Source organism: Cataglyphis hispanica, chromosome 4, assembly GCF_021464435.1.
Source record: "Cataglyphis hispanica isolate Lineage 1 chromosome 4, ULB_Chis1_1.0, whole genome shotgun sequence".
In the NCBI taxonomy this organism is placed as follows: domain Eukaryota; kingdom Metazoa; phylum Arthropoda; class Insecta; order Hymenoptera; family Formicidae; genus Cataglyphis; species Cataglyphis hispanica.
This window is the reverse complement of record NC_065957.1, coordinates 8,939,264-8,959,739: the sequence shown is the minus strand read 5'-3', so window position 1 is coordinate 8,959,739 and position 20,476 is coordinate 8,939,264. Positions and strand designations below refer to the sequence as shown.

Here is a 20,476-nt window from a genome sequence, read left to right as displayed (position 1 = left end):
AAAATAAATATATAAGATTTTATATTCGCAAGATTATACTTTAGACATCAGGTAAATTTTTGGTAACCTTGTTAGCATTGCTTTGATAACTTATAATGCATGATTTAATCGCGCGTTTTAGAAATTATTATATTAATTACAACAAAAAATCTTTTTTGATCTTAGTCTTTAAATTATAGAAATAATGCTTGTGACTTTTTTATTAAAAAAAAAATATATATATATATTATTGCTTAAAATTATAGAATATCCGATTAACAATATGCTCTCTTAAGTGAAAGAGCAATAAAAATAAGATAGAGTACAATCGCTTTCGACCGTATGATACCGTTGGTTCGTACGGGATTACCCCTTTTGCTTTTCCCTCTTCTTCACGCTTGTACCAAGCTTCTCTTTCACACTGCATGCCGCTAACCTCATACCTGCGCAGCCACTAAATCAGAAACGCAGCGAAGCGTCTTTCGTTCCCGTCGCGTCGCGGTGCCGCGAATCATCCCTCTATACTATATACAGGGTTTTATACTTGCTATCCGGAAAGGTAGACAGGATAAATGTACGGAGCCCGATTCGAAAAAGAAAATGACGTCCCTGCACATTTTTCAAGGCGGTCAATAAGGTCTATTTGGTATAATAGTTGCGGTAAAGACAAGTTATTTAACCGAAATTTAAAATATTTTAATATTTTATTAATGTAAACAATTCTTATTTTATAAATGTGATATAAATTCAACTCGACAAATAATAAATATAGAAAATTATAAAATTATATATATATATATATATATATATATATATATATATATATATACGCCAATTAAGTATGCATAGAAGAAAAAGCAAATATAACAAATTGCAAATTTCGTGGTTGAATTTTCAGAAATTAGTATGTAAATTTAAAAAAAATGCTAATAGAGATCAATAATCACGATTATACTCGCATGTTATGATAACGTGCAGAAATCGATGAATAGTATCGATATGAGAAAACCGATGTAGAAAAATAATCCTAATTCCTCGTAATCGCGCGTATAAACCTTTCTTACTACAAGGAAAGACGATTATCTTTTGATAAGATTAATCCTTTACCGGTGACCCTCGTCAAATCGAAGGGCTTGTGGCTCATTAAATATTCCTGGGGTCCCGATGATACCATATCGAAATGCCTCTTATTGTTCGACGTGATTGTACAGCATGTTACAACAACCATTTAGCGACACTTGAAAATGCGTTCCCTCACGTCAATAATTTTTTATTTTTTAATTTTTTTTTTTATTCATAACGTAATCGAGAGGACCACCTAGATTCATACATATTTTATCGTTCGATCGCCATCGTGTTGCCTGATGCAACGATGCGGCGAGCGTGTGCGTGACGAAACGAAAAACCGGAAAGCCAGACCAACCAGGTCAACCATTATACGGGATGACTTTCTTATCTCTTCAGGTAACCGAGCGACCTGTCATGCTCTTACTACCGAGTTGCCTGTGCGCTCTCCCGCCATCCACTAACGAAATCGGTTTCCGGATCCGAATTTTCAAGATCTTAATCCGTGATAATATGGGGGTGTCGCATTTAGTTCTACATTTATTTTCACGTTCTGAATAAAGATAGAAATTAAAACTGTCTAATGTATAGTTATAGAGCGATTATGTGACAACTTCTTTCAAAGTCGAAAGATTGAAAAGTAAAGAATTTAAGTCTTCTTTAAATGATTTATAATTCGTCACAAAGTTTCAGACAAAATTCTATTTATAAATTTTATGCGTCATAGTATGCTAATATAAACAGAATATTTTAAACTCATAAAATATACAAATCAAATTATACAATGTGTGTTTAATTTAAGTATATATATATATATATATATATATATATATATATATATATACACATTTAGTTATTTTTTTAAATAATAGAAAAATAAAGAATTTGTTTAAATAATCATAATAATAATAGAAATTATTCAAATAATAATAATAATAATAATAAATCAAAATACACATTGAAACATGTGATACATAAAATTATAAATAAAATTCTTAAATTTTGCTGCGAATTATGAGTCGTCCAAAAAGTTTTTAGAATACGGAGAAGCATTGATACATCGACTGATCGATAAGCTGCTGGTTAAACGATCGATCCTTCAGTTGTCGAAGAGAGATCGAAGCGGAGCTTATCAAACGGTCGAGTCGCCTCAAGTCAAGCTTGGAGAGTATCCCTTTCGTAACTTGGCGATACTAGTTTCTTTCTCCGACAATTCGCTGGCGCGTGTGAGACAGCAGACATACCTTTCTCCACATGATCCGTCCTAGTGTAGATTCCTCGTCGGTTAATATCGTCGATTACGCACTCACTACTATCTCTCAACGCATACTCCCGCGCATACGATAAAACTCCTCGCGTCTTAGCTATCGGCTAATTAAAATTACCAAGTAGCAGCGCGCGCGAGACTCGACAATAAGCAGGCCGGCAAATACGCGCACCGGACGTATCGTCGTCGTGGCTCGTAGAGCCGTCCTTATCAGCAACGCGCGCGTCGCGTCGCGTTGTCAACCGCGAAAAACCGGCTGTCGGCAGACTGTGCAAACGATGCCAATTAGGTGTACACAGGTGTCAATTTGTCGGCGTCCCTCTCGCGTCACGCTTTCGGATCGCGATCGAGGAATCTCTCGGCGAGAACGGTGCAATTTTCGCGCCCGCGTTTAGGCGATATCGCGCACATCGCGATGCAGTAATGACGACCCGGTAATTAGTCCCGCGATGAGCACGCCGATGTAACGGCGATCGTGTTCTGGAACGGCGTGGCTGTCGACTGAAATCTAGGAAGTGCTCTGACTTTTTAACAAATCTCCTATCCTTGGCGATCTCTCTCTCTCTCTCTCTCTCTCTCTCTCTCTCTGTTCGATGCTAAATTAAAGCGAACAGAAGGTCAAATTGTGATCGATAGTTGGCGATTCGTGGCTATCAGACGACGCAGCTTGCTAGGTAAGAAGCGGCATTTCCACTAGAGTGTTTCTTTACGAGATTATAAATTATAATGTCCATCTCTCTCTCTCTTCGCTCCATCCGCGTATGCAGTACGTATAATCAAACACTTGTATCTTCGGAAAAAAAAACAAACTCTCATGCAATTATAATTCTCAACAAGTTCCTTGATAAATCTCGAATGCAGATCGAATGGCGCGCGTGAACTTGTGACACGCGCGTGCGGAGATTTAATGCTCGCCAGTTTCACCGTGTTTTGACACATGCGCTTGATTGCGCGCTTCGATGACATTCATACGTGAAACTTTTCGCGAAAATTCTCCTCGTTCATGTATCTATATAAATAATAATCCGTGTCCACGAGCCCACGAGATTAATTATCACTTTCGTAGAAGAGTCGAGACGCAGAAAGAGGGAAAATCGCCGCGAATACAATCGCGCTTTCCGATAACGATTACAACGTTGTTCGATGTACTATCACCTACGTTGACTCGCGAAACTTCCTCGCACTCCCGATCGCTTCAAGCTGACAGTAGGAGATGTCTGTCCCGAATATACACACCATGCAACCCGCGCGAGTTGGCGTGTGTCAGAGCTCTTCTGACTCGGCAGAAGCACAGACAGAAACGAAACTACACAACGTGACTAACGGCGAACAGAAAAGCGAGCGTGGTCGTGTGCGTGTTCACGTGCGTGCGTGCGTGCGTGCGTGTCGGGGGGAGGGGAACTAGAATGGAGGAACCGACAGAGAAGGCTAGAGAGAGAGAGAGAGAGAGAGAGAGAGAGAGAGTGAAAAAAAAATCAAGAGAGGGACAGAAAGAGCGCTGGGATATCCACCACGCGCTAACCAATTCCGCGAGCGTCGCGCGCGTGCGTGTGCGCGCGCACACAAGTGTACGTGAATGTGTGCAGAGAAGCGTATCCTCCCGTCGAGCGTGGAACGGACGAAAGCGTCGAGCTGTCAGCGCACCCCACCCCGAGAGAAATCCCCTTTGAAAGCAACCCCCTCCTATCGTGACGAACTATTCCCTCCCTCCCTCCTTTCTCTCCGTGTCGCAGGCTCTTTCCCTTGACTCGTTCCTCCATCCCTCTTCGGACAACCCCCGGCTGTCTCAATGTCGAAAGCAGTGCTCGCCTCGCACGAAAGTACAAATAATAAGGAAGAAACATCTCGTCCATCTCTTGACACGCGGATGAAAATTATCTCCCAATAAATATTGTTATAACAAAAATCTTACTTTTTTTATTAGGATCGAATTCTTATCTTAACTAACATGAATGACACGGTATCTCGGAATGAACGGGATCTCGATAGGAAGGAAATGAAGTGACGAAAGATGTGCAAAAAGAGGAAATATGAGAATGCCGGAAAGGCGACTCGATCCCTTTCATTTCCACTGACGTGGACGAATCATAATTCTTATTCGCCTCCGGCTCGAAATCATCCCCTCCTTCGGCGCTCCTTCCGGTATTCTACCTCGGCTTTGCCCATTTCCTTTCTGACCACCCTACTTTCGCATCGGAGCGTGAACACCCACTACGAAGCAACCGTAGCGAGAAACACGCTTTACAGAGAAACGCAAGATCGATGCGCGAAATCAAGTGTGTTAAGAAAATATTTATTAAATCGTAACATTTTATAAATATGAAAATATATTTTATATAATTGCATCTTTCTCTTCTTATCTTTATTTTTTTTACGCTTTCATTTATTACAGAGTCAAGTTTGAAATAAAGTCCCGGCTCTTTGAGGCGCAAGAATGTCAGCCGGCAGTCGAAGGGCCGGCTCACAACAGCAGGCCAGTTAGGGACAGGTAACGTGAAAGGCGCTCGTATGCCTGGATGAAGAAGTATATGTATGGGTCGACATTAGGATCGAGGGTTTGTCGCTGACGACCAATATAAGGGAACGCCATTGTTCGACACCCGGAGACTGACCTTTTACTAAGCGAGGAGAGCGGAGAGTGCGATTTTACTAACATGGCCCCGTGACTTCCATTATTGCATGAAAGACACACCAGATTTTGCAGGACCGGAGAATAATTCATATCCTTCATATATTATCAATTTCGATTGATTAATTCTAATATAAATCCGAAAACTCTCTCTCTCTCTCTCTCTATATATATATATATATATATATATATATATATATATATATATATATATATATAGTTTAATAAAATAAATTTGTACAAAACGATTATAAAAAGATATAAAAATTGTTTTATATTTTTTTATAATCGTTTTGTATAAACCCCAAACTCTTTAACTAAAGTCTTAATTTCCCAATATTTTTAATTTGATCTACAAAGTGATATCGCGTGTGTAAGTGAGATATCAAATAGACTAATTGCATATTAGAGATAATCATCATTTTAATACGACAAAATAAAGTATGGCGTTTAATATTTCATTTCTAACGCACATTCATTAATAGAAATCTCCGTTGAATCGTTTCCCAGATTCGTCCGGGATTCTACGAGGGTGGAAATTTTTTCAAAGAAAATGGAGTGTGTGTTGGCCTGCGTCCGAGCGAAGGCGACGTGATGACTTTATCCAATCGACTCGATTTCTCATCCGCATTCGTTCTCTACCCGCAGGCTGACCCGCAGTCAGCTCAGGGAGGAAAGAGAAGGAACCGGGCGAGGGAGAGAAGCGCCCATGACTTATGGTCGCCATTACGGTACCGATAATTATATGCTGCTCCGCAGCCGCTCCCTCCTGTACGAAAGGAACGAGAGGTATATGTATGTATGGTAGATGATATCCTGCCTGCCCGACGAACTTGGAACAACCGACCTCTAACGTAACCGCACACGCACATCAACCATACGCTCCTCCTGGCTCATTGATCGACCCGATCGATACGTTCCGGTATTTCAGAAGAGTTGGAAAGTAATTGCCTTGATATATAGGGTCGATCGTTAATATGTGCAATCTGTTCTGTTGCCACAGTGCTGGCGAGTCTAGAGAAATTTTCAGCGTTCTCTGTATTATTATAATCGATTTTGTTAACGATGATTAATGCCATAAATAATTTGCGGAAGAGTCAAACCGGCGTAAAACTGTTTTTATAAATCGTCGCGGAAATATCGTGTGCACCAAGGTTTAACGAATCGGAACCGAAGATCGATTTTAATATGTCAATGAAATATAAATCGATAATAAATTACGAGGAATGATAAAGATATTTTTTTTTTTTATTTTTGATAAAAATTATTTTTCGTGCAATCGATCGGCACGAAAAGAGGGAAAGATACTTGATCGTACGAAAGCATGAAGTAACCAGAAACACCCTCAATTGTGCGGAAATGGTGGTCGTATATATCGAAGAAAGGACTCGGTGAAGAATCTCCTTACGACTCCCTACGGCCCACTTATTACGCTGATTCTCTTACGGGACACAATCATCTAATGTATTTCGTAATGATCGTTACCGACTCGTATCGACTCGATTAATAATAGATATAAAGTACGCTGGAGATCTCTTGGACATTCAAATAATTGGGCTTTACATGCGGCGATTAAAAAGGCATTTTGCCAATCGCTTTGTATTTAATATTCGTGGGAATATGCCGGGCAGGAAATTATCCTTGGCATTTTTAAAAATGATTATCAATGATATTGTCTTACATAATTACGTAATCTTTCACTTTACATAACATACAGTTCTCTATAAATTATATCTCAGATTTATCGATCTTACAAATATATTGCGTGCCCTACACGCTAAATGTTCACAAAAATAATTCAATTTTTCCTATTTATAATATTTATCATCTGATCCAACAATTTATTAAGAAAAAATGCAAAACGATTTTTGACGCAGAACGCAGCGACAGATCTAGTTAACAGAAACACAATTGTCAGATCATGTTTCGCTCTACAATTGAGATCGCGTAACTTATTGAGACATCGCGATGTGTGTTTAATGCGCCGTTACGTCACGCTTCGTGACTTTTATAGTAACAAATCGGGACAGCATTGTGCCCGTGCATGAGTTTCCACCACGATATTACGGCCCACATGCGCGCGTGCGAACGTCATTAGCATAACCAACAAGCTCAACACGGCGCCCCGCGCACGATGCAGACGCGCCGAACACAGAACGTTGTTAGCTACATGTGTAAAGTTAAAGGGAGGGAGGGACGCAGGGACGCAGGGACGCGCGCGCGCGCGAGGAGGAACGGCGGCGAATTCATGAGAACACACCAGGTGTACTCCACCAGTTCTCTTGATCTTCCGAGTTACGTGCTCTGACACGTATATTCTTATAACCCCGTATTCTTTACTCGTAAATTATTTTCTGGCATTTTTTTTCCATATTTGTATTCTTCAATCAATTGATGTATGATTTTCTCACAAACACACACAGATTTTTTTTTTTTTTAATTGTACGCGGCCCCCAAGACTGAACTTGTTCATAAATGCAGCTCGACTTAAATTACAAATATCAAATGATAAAATATTTAATGTCATGAATTTATTCATCGTCAATTTATAATAAACGATTTATGTACATATATTAATTTATGTATTTTTGCAAAAAAAAAACAGTAAAAATGGCACTTGGAAAGTAGAATAGCGTTTTGCTGAGTCACATAGTATTTTTCAGTTTGTTTTGCTATCACGAATTCGATTAAGAACGTGCTAGTAGTAGAAAGAAAGTAATGACAGATTCACCTTCGATATTTTTATTTATATAGCGCCGAGAGAACAACACTAATAATCAAGTTCGATAACTGAGTGAGCTTTCCTCTGGAATAAAACACCCGAGAGACATAACATAAACAAGAGAGTTTTTTCACTTCGGACGGCGCTATTACGTAACCAGCGGCGCGCGTTTCCTTTATTGTTTACGAGCGTGAAGCTTCTTAAATTCGTGTTATTTTCGTCCAATGTCTCAAGATGAATGGCATGCGGGTTTTCTGGCAACAACGTCCGAAAGAAGTAGGAAATGGAGTAGAGAAATCGAGGAAGGACAGAGAGAGAGAGAGAGAGCGACGTGGAAGCAACATGGATACGAGAGAGAAGAGGAAGTTCATCCTTTCCGCGTCTTAGCCCGCGAGAAAAAGTTGGGAGTTGTTCTTGAGAAGCGTCGTTCGTGAAGAGACGCTGAGCGGCACGTCGCTACCGCCTTCACCCCCGTATGCTGTCCACCCCTCTTTTGTGTTGTTCGCGTTGTCTGTTCTCTCTTCTTTTTTTATCGCGCGTTCAAGAGGCGTGCGACGCCTTCGGGGCGCCATGCCTTGTTATCCGCATGATGTATGGCGCGCTAATTGCACTACGGCTAACGCGTTTTACAACGAAATCGATCACCCAATTGTTCGTGCAGTTGCTGATCCCCCCCCCTACTCCCCCGCGACGATCAGAGAATCTGCTTTAAGAAACCGATTCTGACACTTACATTGGGACACATCTTCGCTTTTATAAAAAATCTATCGATATAAATTTTTTTCCTTCAAACTTACATCCGTAACGCGAATCGAAATATCCCTTGCAAAAAAGGGTGAAAAAAATTTTTTTTTTTTTTTTTTTTCAGTTTGCAAAACGTTGCCTTCTATAAATTGTCTGGAATGTTGACATCCTCCGCCGCTATGGTTTTGGTTTTGCGTCCGGCAACGAGATCCCCCTCCGTTGGCCCTACTTCCTTAGTCCGTCCGTCGGCATTCGTGATTTATCGCAACGGAAAATAGGAGAAATAACAAGGGACGTTGGCTTGCGTTTATACGCCTCGCTCTATCCCAGAATAAAAATGTACTTTGGACCCCGCAAACCTGCTATAACCAGGCGGTTTTTGTGAATCGCGAGAAATGGCAACTGTATTAAATATTTATTTCAAAAGGTTGAAAATAGTTTTTGTGATTAGTAAATCGTTTCTTTAGCTTTAAGCTTTTGAATTTTTCTCTCATTTTCTCGTTCTTCAAAAGTCATTTATAAACTTAAAATTGTTGAAAAAAAAAATCAAATATAAAATGACGAAATTATTCAAGTAACAATATCTTTTGCCTTGTCTGAATTAATAAAGTGACCTTCCACAAAATCTGCGCACGTTTCTATCGGCCTTGGAACAATACGGAAGTGTGAAACGGGAAGAAAGGCGAGGTAGGGGGATCGAGAAAAGTCCTTCTCGTATTAACATTGTCTTTTGTATGCCAGATTGTTCAAGAAAAATCAGAGAAAGTTTTCGTCATTGTGGAATGGCGGAACAAAGGGAAAAAAAATTTAAGAAATTTTATGAGAGTATTGTCTGTTACGTCACCGTTAAGGCTATCGTTCCCGTCCCCTCGCCTTCCTTCTTTCTTACCTACCAAAAAGGCCTTATAATAAAAGTCTATAATAAAAGTTTACGAGACTTATTGTTAAGCTGGTCTGTTTCTCTTTAACATCTCTCGCACGTTTCTTTTCCTTTCCTTTGTTTTTTTATAACATTATCTTTTTCCACGTATTTATTAAGTATCATTTATATTTATTGAGCCTCTCGAAATAACGTCTTTCTCCAAGAAAACGAGAAACATCTTTTTGCGATTTGAACGATGAGTCAACGTTGTGTTATGTCCGAACAGCAACCGATTCCGATGTCTTAAAGTAAATCGTATTTATTAATGACAGAGTCATGAGAACAGTCACACATGCGGAGTGCATAGTTTGCGTGCTCGCGGTAATCAGTATAATGATCAGTGGTCGAATTGACGTATCGCCAAGATAATATATATGACGGCATATGGCGGCAGATGCATTGCGCAGCGTGACGTGCTCTAACGCGTCATTGATAGCCCTCCGCTCCTCTCCCCTGCCCCTCTTTCCCGTTCCTCCCGTCACTCTGCCACCCTCCATCAAATTTTCCTATCACCCCAGACTACTCCCTTCATTTCCTGCCCCGACGATCCCCCTGCTCGCTCCCCTTCTCTCTCCCCCCTCCCCCTCCCCCCTTCGTACTGGCTCTGCCTCATCCTCCTCCTCTCTAACCGTGAAACGGAAGGGACGTAATGCGAGCAAGGGGGACCCACGGCCAACCAGCGTCGTTCGCTTTTAGGGATAAGAATTCTATCTGTGCCGTACCCAAGCCCTTTTTCGACGCCGATGTTCGGCGGAAAAAAAAGCAACACGGTGAGAAATATCGCAATGTCGACAGTTAAAGTTATATATGTAGAGAAAAACATGCCAATGTTGTACGTTGGCGATGTTACCCTTTTAATATCGATACAGGAAATGTGTGGGAATTTTATCAGAATTGCATAATACGCGCAAAAATTCGTTTATATGGTTCGCGATGAAATAAAAAGTTTTACTTCACGTTTGATAATTTTTCACAATTAATATATATCTTCTTTATATGATCTCGATCAAAAGTATCTTATTTTATAATGCATTATTTATACATTAATGGATCACGCTTCCTTGTGAAGTAATTAATTTTGAAAAAGGTGGTCAATATATTTGTAGGAACAAAAATTGCACAAATCTAAACCAGCGTCTATCGGTGATCGATTAAAAAAGCAAAGCAAAGCTAGTAAATTATAAAGTGTCAAGAAAGAGAGAAAGAGAGAGACGTAATAGCATTAAAAATCAAATCTATATCATGTAAGCCTCCTAGTTTAAAGCGATCGAGAGAAAAAGTATCCTTTTTTTTTTTTGAGAAATTTCTCACGTACTACGTTTCGAAAAGTCGTCGCAAGTATGTCTGATCGGTATGTCGATGAAATTTGTTGACGCGCCAGAAGAAAAACGAAATTGCGACGCGTTGTAGAACGTCAGAACACGAAATGGCCAGACGACCACCACCGATAGAGTCCGGGGAGCGCTATAAGAAACCGGATAAATTGCGGTTAACACCGGAATCTGTGTTTTTGCATCGACCGCACAAGCCGCCTTGAAATCTACTGCAGATCAATTACAATTAAGAGCGGTTAGCGAATTGCCAAACGTTTCAAGCACGCGGCGCAGATATACCGCGCCTCGTGCGCGGCCCGATAAGGACTTTCTCGGAAGACGTAATTTCTCATCATTAATCTTTGCTGCGAGTCTCTTCGATCGCAGTGAACAATCCTGTTTATGAATTGCTTCAGCGCGTAATCTTACTTGACGTAACACCGTAAAAATTCATCGATATCCGCTAACAGTGTTACTTTAGCTTCTTTGTATTTTACATGAAAAAATTACATAAATTTTTGCCTACTTTTTCAAAAATTGCATATTCTATAATTAACACTTAAAAAACATAACTTTAAAGTCGAAGTGAGTATACTTATCAATATATATATGCAACCATAAATTTTATAAAAAAATAGAAATCTTTTTTATGCAATCTATTGTATATAAAACGGTCGAATATGTTCCGCAAAAAAATGCGATAATTAAGATAACTCTGTCCGTCATTCGCGTGCTTCGTCAACGCGAATTTTGATGAATAAGCGGAAAATAAATAACAAATTTTGGCAGAATCATTAATCGATCGTTATGAGTTTCGTAATGTGACGTTCGAAGGGTATACTACGATTTGACGTTAATTTAATGCCACGTTATCTTTCGTATATTTCGCGATTTATTATAACTGTATCGTTCGTGAAACACGCAAGAAATTGATGCCTCTTAACGTAGTTCCTATCCACTTGTAATTCAAATATTCTCAATTTTAAATTGAGAATGAGAATGTGATAGAAAGCTGTTGTATTTTATATCAAATAGTTAATATTATATATGTGTTCTCTAATATATCACGATATATATAAATTGCATTCTCTATTAAATCTCACTCAAATGCAATTCTTATAGCGTATAATTTCTACTTTAGTGAAATTATTTTCTAAGCTGAAGCACGCGCATTATATCGTTAATCTTCAGCAAGAATTCAAAGGGCAATTAAAAACATTCGACTATATCCGCTCACCTCCGTCGCTTCTTTTTCCGTCGCCTCCGTCGGCGAGGTCGCCTCCTAGGTTCCCCCCTGTTCAAGGGGGTAGTTGCTCTCCCTTGTAGTTTCAGGGCCGTTGCTGCTACGCTAAACTCGACTTCTTCCCCTGTCTCGCTTCTTCCCTGCACCGGGGGCCTTGTCTCCGCCCCGGCGCTGGGCCCCGTCGTGGCTGGTACTTCCCTTCGCGCACCACCTTCTCGGAAGTCTTTGTCCACCAAGAGCGAACGAATTCGCCGACAATCACCGGGTCAGGTACGACGGGAAACTGCGTGGGATCGGAAAAACCCAACACCGTCGACGAACCATGTGTCCTTCGAACGGACTCACTGTCTATCGGGTAGAGCAACCATGTGAGTCCATTCACCATCACCCTTTTTCTCACTTTCGCCCTCGCGAGATCTTCGTCAACGGTTCTACGCGAACTCGAGGAGTTTACACAGAATACTCGGCACGGTTTATCGTCGGGCTTCGATCCGATCCTGGTGATATACTTCTTGGAATGGAGTTTCTTATATGTTTCTTGGATTGTCTTATAAGGATAGATCTCGCGAAATGATCAGCTGACCGAGCTGCGCGTGCTGATGAATAACGATAAAAAATAAGCGAGCGATCGGTTTAGCGCAACATGAAGCGGATCAGATCATCCGAAATTATTCTCATCCACCTCGCACCTCGCACCTCTATTCGGATGAAATCACCGACGAGAACCTGAGTTATTGGTTGTGAACTTTATCAAGACACAGCGAGGATAACGTTCGCGCGAGATCGATTGTATTCAATGATCTGCGATTTAACATTGATCAACAAGATCTACAATGTCCAAAATCTACAATGCAGAACGCAGTTCTGGAACGAGAATCTTTCTTGTACCAGCGTAAAATCGAGCCTCGCTATACAAAGTTTCCTCTTTTTTATCCTTCCTTAGATTAAAAGATAATACACGAGAATATATATCAATGACGAAACAGTTTGAATTGTCACACAGCTTCTCTCCAATCGTTCGACGTCCTCATCAACATACAACTTTAGCGCGAGCCGAAGCCCAATGATCCCGGAAGTTACTTTATTTTTCAGAGTACCAGAGAGAAAACAAACGTCAATCCTTCAGGATTTGTTAACTGGAACTTAATCGTCGTGTCGTTTCCGACTTTCGTCCCGATGCCGCGAGTTTGTTGGCGAGCTCGCTGTCGCACTCGATGGCGTACCGCACGTGTGTCGCGTCGCACGAGAAACCGTAATCTCGAGTGATATCATTCGTCACCGGGCCAATTCCGTACGACGCGGCAGCATCCCGTCCACCACGATCGGCGGTCCTCGCGGTTGGCGCTCGGTGCGTGTCAGCCAGCGTCGGGACGGCTCTGCGCTCGCCGATACCCATGGAAAGCCGCGGACGGTGCCGCGGTGATGTATATCTTAAGCGAGAGATGCGACGACTCTGATCCGCGAATTCCGCCCGCTCAGTTTCGCAGCCTCCGAGCCGGCGGCGGGACCGGAGCGCCGCGACGCGAGGCGCCCTGTGCACATGCGTTAAGCTTCGCTCCCCCGATACACCCCCGTATCCCCCTCGGCGTATCCTTCTCTCTCTCTCTCTCTCTCTTTCTCTCCCGCACTCGCTTTTCTCTTGACGCCCCCGTGATCCGCCACGATGGTGGTTGTGTACAGCAACCGAGAAAGTCCCGTCTCCCTTGTGTCCGTCTTCGGGAGACATGGGGAGACTCGAGGGGCACCGCGGGATACTCGAGAGAGAGAGAGAGAGAGAGAAAAGCGTCTATCGTACGTACTGTTACGCTGTTCCTTTTCTGCGTCAAGGATGACGCGTTCCGATCGCCGTTCTTTGTTGCCGATTACGTCACGTAATTTCAATAACGCGATTCTCGTAATGTCGAAATTAAATGCCGAAACGAATAAGAGCAACTCGAGAGTTTTAACGTTTCTCTGTTTTTTTGAAATATTCTACGAAAAAACAAGCGACTGGTCATGTATCTCGAATTAGAATCATAACAATAGATAAATTAGAATCATAACAATAGATAAATTATAATGATATTATCGCAGATAAAATCACTAATGTAATTGTAGAAACTATTATAGGATATAATATATTTCGCGTTCTATTTCCATGTTGCTAGATGACGTACGGCGGTTGATTTCTTTCCTCAAGATATTGGATTACATTTAATCATTTAATTTATTATACGCATTTCTCACACAACTTTACAGCGGACACACTCGCCTCGGCGACTAAATCACGAATCTATTTCTTCCTTCGACTAATTTTAATCCTCAGAAATAGACTGAAAATAGCATCCGCCGATGCTATCTAAACCGTCGTACTCGCGCACCATCACATCGCATCCACGTGCCACTCATTCAAGCTTCTATCAACCGCGGGCGTACGCGATTCGAATTGAATGCCGAGCTTTCGAGCCTCGGAACGTGCACGGCCTACAACGCCGAGGGCCGCGGAGAAAATTGCAGAAAATCCCGAGTCCGTCCACGCCGTAGAAAACCGTTGACGGATTCGATCGTCAATCTTTCAGCGATCGTCGTAATCCTATCAGACGACTACCAACGTCGACTCGCGTATGTTGAAACGTTCAAATACCTTTCGAGAGAACGACGCGTTACATAGCGAGAGAGACGCGCCGATCCGCGATTATATTCGTAAAATCTATATCTGTATTTTTATCAAGTCTTCTTATCGAATCAAAGCGGACGATTTAGAGCAAGAGTTTCCCGCCATTTTTTAAAATCTCTGCTAATTAATATATTTATTTTGAAAATAACTTTTATATTTAGACGGATTTTTAAAAAATGTATAAATAGTTTATAGGTAAAAGCATCTCCGATTTAATTTGATTATTTTAATATAATTTTTTATAATGATAATTTTTCATCGTCCAATCGACTATTGCAATCTGTAGTAAAACATATAAAATATAAAATACGCAATTAAAGCATTACATTAGAAATATAATCATGCTTTCCGTTTCGTTCTATTGAAATATCAGCTATTTTACATTAACATTATAAATTATTTATGATGTAATTACTTATTAACAAGTTTAGAATCTTATATCTGACATCACTACACCTACATTATTATATTATACTGCTGACGAAGGCGTTATTGATATGTCGATAATAATGATGATTTATTACATTTGAATATAATTGTAAAATCTTTTTCTTTTAAAATTTATTTTTTCAAACTGATTAAAATATACTATAATCATGATATAATGCTGGTAAAGATGAACTAAAATATACGATAACGTCAAAATTTTCTAAATATTAAAACATTATTTTACCAAAACGCTCGTAAATTATCGTGTACAAAATGTATGACGTAATACATTTATCATGAAACAAAAATTATATTTTCTATCGAGATTTTTATATTTTTACTTGCATCCAATCCTATTGCAAATATAAGAGAAGAATCTTGTGATAAGGACGATATATACAAATAATATATAATTTCTAATATTATTAAACCGCAAAGATTTTTCTATATAAATTTTCAGGTAAAGATCGAGAGAAGAACGCGAGTTTATGACATAAATACGAGAGCGTATTTTCGGAACGCTAAGTTGCCATTGCAGGTTTAACTCACTACGAGAGATTTAAGGGACACCGAGAGTGCTAAATTTTCGGACAAATGCGGTAATCGTCCTGCGGATCGCAAGAAATTAACGGGACACTAAGTTGTAGAACGCTGAGCGTAGGGAAGTAGCATCGAGAAATCACAAACTGGGCAGCTACCGAGACAGCAAAAGTTCGCACGTCGGTAGCGAAGAAAAGAAAACAAGAGGAGAAAGGGAGAGAGAGAGAGAGAGAGAGAGAGAAAGAGGGAGAGAAGGAGATCTAAAGAACAACAGTGAAGTAGATAAAGATGGAGGGAGCATAAACCAACGGGCAGCGGCCGTGAAACAAAGCAGGAGTTGCCGGCCGTGTAATTGAACTTTTTGGGACTTGATATCTCCTTTTCAAAAAGAAGCAGAAATTCTAAAACTCTGGATTTTTCTTATTTAATCGAAATGTCTTTGTAGAGCTACTTATTAAACATCCTCGTATATAAACATATTGATATAACGACAAATTTGAAAAAAAAAAAAATGAGGTTTAAAGAAAAAAATATTGTTTCAATAAAATCTTGGGTGGTAAAATATAATGAGAGTGAAATTACAGGCCAGTTTACCATACATTTACCATACGACCGTTGTAAGTAGCGGCATAATGATGCCGTCAATGGCGAAGACAATATCGTCAGCAGTGTGAGAAGCAACGAACCGTTCATTTGTCCAGTTAGCTCGCGATTGTAGACGCATTGGGACTACTATCATACCCTCGTCTTGGGTAGTCGCACGCACACACCCACACACGAACACACACACATCGATTCCCATTCGCACCATGGGCCCCTTCTCACAATCGCGGTAACCCCTTCCTCCCACTTCTCTTTCATAGCCCACGCAACCAGTTGTATCTCTCACGATCGTAAGATACGCTCAGCATTCGTCTGGAAATGGTCGGGGATGGTTGCGTGAGTATGTGCCACCAGAACTACGTGACCTAGTTTGTTGATGAAGCGCGTGATAATCGCGTGAAATAAATAGACAATTGAAGAACGTTTCGGTTTGCCGTCTTATTGTACGACGCTATCGTCGACTATCATCGACTATTTATCGACATTTTGATATATCGCATTCTGGCACAAAGAAAAAAAAAAAAAGATTTTCTCGCGTTATTAAATTTTAACGTAAGCGCTTAACGAAATTGTAGATTAAAGAAGACAAAGCATTTTAAAGATATTGTTTAACAAATCTCTCAACATTTCGCTGAAAAATTGCCGTGTGTAATAAAATATATTATACTCCATTTTGACAATAATTATTATTAATATCATATTATCGATAAAATCTCTATAATAAAATTGCATTTAATGCAAAATGTTTCACAATTCCTTTTGCATAAATGAGACGCGGGAAAATTAGTATTATCAGCAGCGGCGTATTATATGAAGGAATATAAAATTATCATACAGTTTCTACCCCGCTTTATATCAAGTAGTCTTTTAAATTAAAATTCAATGCAAGCTGTATCTTTTTGGATCTGCAGACTACGTGCCAACGCGCGGCGATATCGCTTTTCCGTTTTCCGTGCGGAGCGTCGACAGTTACTTCAGAAATATTCCACAAGAATATTGCGTTTGAAAATTACGAAGTGTAAAGACGATTATATGAAAGGTCATTATTAGACATTATATCGAAACATTGATGAAATGGATGTTTTAGAAATTCCTTCTTGTATTTTTTTTTTTTTTTCTGGAAATTTAACATGTATAATTTTGCTGTTCCTCTCGAGCAAGATTACATCTTGACTTAAATGACTTAAATGTAATATAAAAATATATTTTATATTCGCTGTTGTTGCGAACTCGCGCTCTTCATTTGCAGCAAAATGATAAATAAAAATAACAACAAACAAGCGCACGCGTATATATATATATATATATATATATATATATATATATATATATATATGTCTTTCACGCGTCATCGACATTTCGCGAGCGTCGGGTAGATTATATTGACGCATAAGGGAGAATCCAGCCCTATGGTAGGAAACTCTCTCTGCGGGAGTAGCCCGTGGAAGCGGAGCCAGAGAAGTTTCGCTTCGAGAGCGTGACGGGGGTGGAACGAAGGGTGGCGTGGAACGAACGGAACCGAGAAACGCTGGTGAAGGAGGATGCCCGGGGGGGGGGAAGGGGAGGGTGAAAAGGGAGGAGAGAGGAAGGGGGAGGGGGAGAAGAGAAGCGGGCTGACGACTAGGGGGGGGGTCTAAGGGGGTAGGCGAGGGGATGAGCCCAGAGTTGGAGCGATGGCAGAGTATTGATTTAGTGGGTTTCACCGTCTCCTTCTATTTGTCTCTCTCGTTCTATATCTCCACGCGCGACTCCACCATCTACAGCCGCACGAAGAGAGCGCATCAGCTCATTGTTTCGGTGCCCGTCGTTTCTTAGCTGGCAAAGGGCACGCTCTATTTTTGCGAAATGAATAATCTTACTTAGCTATATGAAGATAAAGACGCCCGGCTAACGACTGCTACTATTATATTTAAGCCCCGTTCATGATTCCTGCTCTGCGGCATAGTATTCTCGTCATTAGCGGAATTATTGATTACGTTATATAAAAAAAAGAAGCTTAACACATTCTAGTAGATGTGACGAGAAATTGATACACTTGGCAATATTCTTACGATATGATATTATGTCGAGTTTATTCCGAAATAATTGATTATAGCATATTTTCGACGTATGTACATTGATATCTCACTTTTTTCTTCCCACGTTAAATCTTGGCCGATAAATCAAGCGGTGCAAAAGTATCGCTGAAAGTTCAGTATGTGTATAAATTCAGAAACAGTTACCGATTGAATAATCCGCGGTGCCACACACAAGCGGGATAGAACGTAAAACCGGTTTTGAAAACGAGTCAAGTTCAGGACGCATAAATCGCGATGTGTCTCGATTATACGTACGAAATGTCACATTTTCACGAGAGAAGACGCTATATCGCGTGCCGCGAGGCAAGGTCATTTAAATGCGAAATTTCTTTGCCGAGCGGCAAATGTTGACCCAAGCATTGATGAATATGTAAAGCGTTTATTCAGGTGAACGCTAAACTACAAGCAGGCGGCAGCGTATCGATCGGTGTCGTTCTAGCGTTAACAAATATAACACGAAGGTGTACGATATGCAAATTAAATAGCGGGAAATCGGTCTAGCAACAGTGTGTAGTTTAATTTAATGCAGAATGATCATCGTGTTACGATACACAGAGTATACGCTTTAACATTGGCGTTCTATATTCTCTCAAAATATAATTGTCATATATTATTAATTTATAAAAAAAATATTATAGCTGTTTCCGCGCGTTATATGTAGAAATAACTTTCCCATTTTTTCATCAATATCAATGGATTATTAAATTCATACGTTATCTTATTTTATCAATCACGATTATTGTATATATAGTGTGTATTTAACATATGTACATAAATCCTTATTGCTATTCTAATTTTCGTTAAAATATTTATCCTATTTATGTATGTTTCTGATTCATTTTAAATACTAGACAAAAATATATTATAGAAAAAAAATTCCAACTTGAAAAATGCATATAAAAAAAACATATATTCAATAATAAAAAAATTTATATATATATATATATCAACAAAACAAAATAAATCAATATAATTGATATATTAATATTATATCTCTTCTAATGCAAAATAATTCATGCCAATGTTAATTGTAAAGCACATATAAAGACAGAAAAATATTATGCAGCAATCGTATGATGATCTAATTAATGATAGTCGCGCAACACCCACGTAACAGTTTAGAGCACACGAGGAGGGAAACCGAGATACTATCTCCATATAGTTAAGAGGTGTTTACAACTTCAGGCAGTGAATCTGTGGGTAAGTGGTGGAGAAGATGGCAGTAAATATTCCTTGGATGCTACTCTCCTCTCCCTCTACTCTTCCCCTCTATCCTTTTTCCGTTCGCCGGTTTCCTTCTTCTTTCTCGTCCCGGCCAACCGGAGCAGCATCATCCTTCGCGTCGCGGAATTCCAATTTACCCTCCTTCGTGCCTTCTTTCATTCTCGATTGTGGAGCATGGTTCAAAACGAAAACATCCAATTGATTGTGTCCCTAATATCCTCGCATACCATTACTCTTTACCCGAATTACGAAATTTTCCTGCCGGAAAAAAAAAAAATCTACGAAATGTAAAAAATAAAAGCTAAACATAAAACTAAATAATTAAATATTGTTTTATAAAATAAAATCTAATATATTCTATTTGAAATTTATAACAAAATTGATGCCATGAAGACGAAAAAGAGCGATTCATTTTTAGGAATAAATTTGTACAAATTGAATTCACACAGAGAAAATAATCTGATGTAAACACAAGGGAATAATTAAATTTTTAGTAATGGCGATCGCTGTCCGATCTTTCCGAACAAGAATAAATGTCAAGATGAAAATCGTATCGCTTGAATCTGACGGATTTTGTTCCATCTCCACCTTAGCTATTCTCAAAGGAATAACTGGCGAATTTCCGAACAAGTTTCAAGATACAAAATTGGCTTCAGATCACAATTCCAAAGAAATGATTAAAAAATTCTTTATAAAGCTTACAGAGATAATAAGAATTACGTAAATATCAAAATAATTAATAGATGCAAATTTATATTGTATTTTTTAAATGATTCTTGTGGCGAGATTAAAGTTGATATTGATATAAAATTGTTAATAAAATAAATCATGGCACAATGATCTTTTAATATTGTGTTGTCGAATCGCAAAAATGAAAGTAGATAGAATTCGTAGAAATGTTATTTTTAACTATATGCATGAAAATGTCGTAAAAAATTCAAGGAACTCTATAAACAGTATCAATAATTGTTCAAAAATAAACACATAATGAATTATATATAGACAGAAATTATTGTCAAGCATATAAAAGATACAAAAACGATGCGATATATCTCTGATGGA

General features: G+C 39.4%; 1 protein-coding gene across 7 annotated transcripts in view; it reads right to left on the bottom strand.

Moving 5' to 3' along the window:
- LOC126848996 (homeotic protein antennapedia-like) overlaps positions 1-20,476 on the bottom strand; it is a 97,938-nt gene that overhangs the window by 21,896 nt on the left and 55,566 nt on the right. The window contains exon 1 of one of the 7 annotated variants that reach the window (XM_050590440.1): positions 11,879-13,184. The exons of 5 other annotated variants lie outside the window; for them this stretch is intronic. The gene's annotated coding sequence lies outside the window, so the exon portion shown is untranslated. Of the gene's footprint in view, positions 1-2,288; positions 2,427-11,878; positions 13,185-20,476 lie in introns of those variants that run through there. One more of the 7 variants, XM_050590443.1, reaches the window with a different exon arrangement.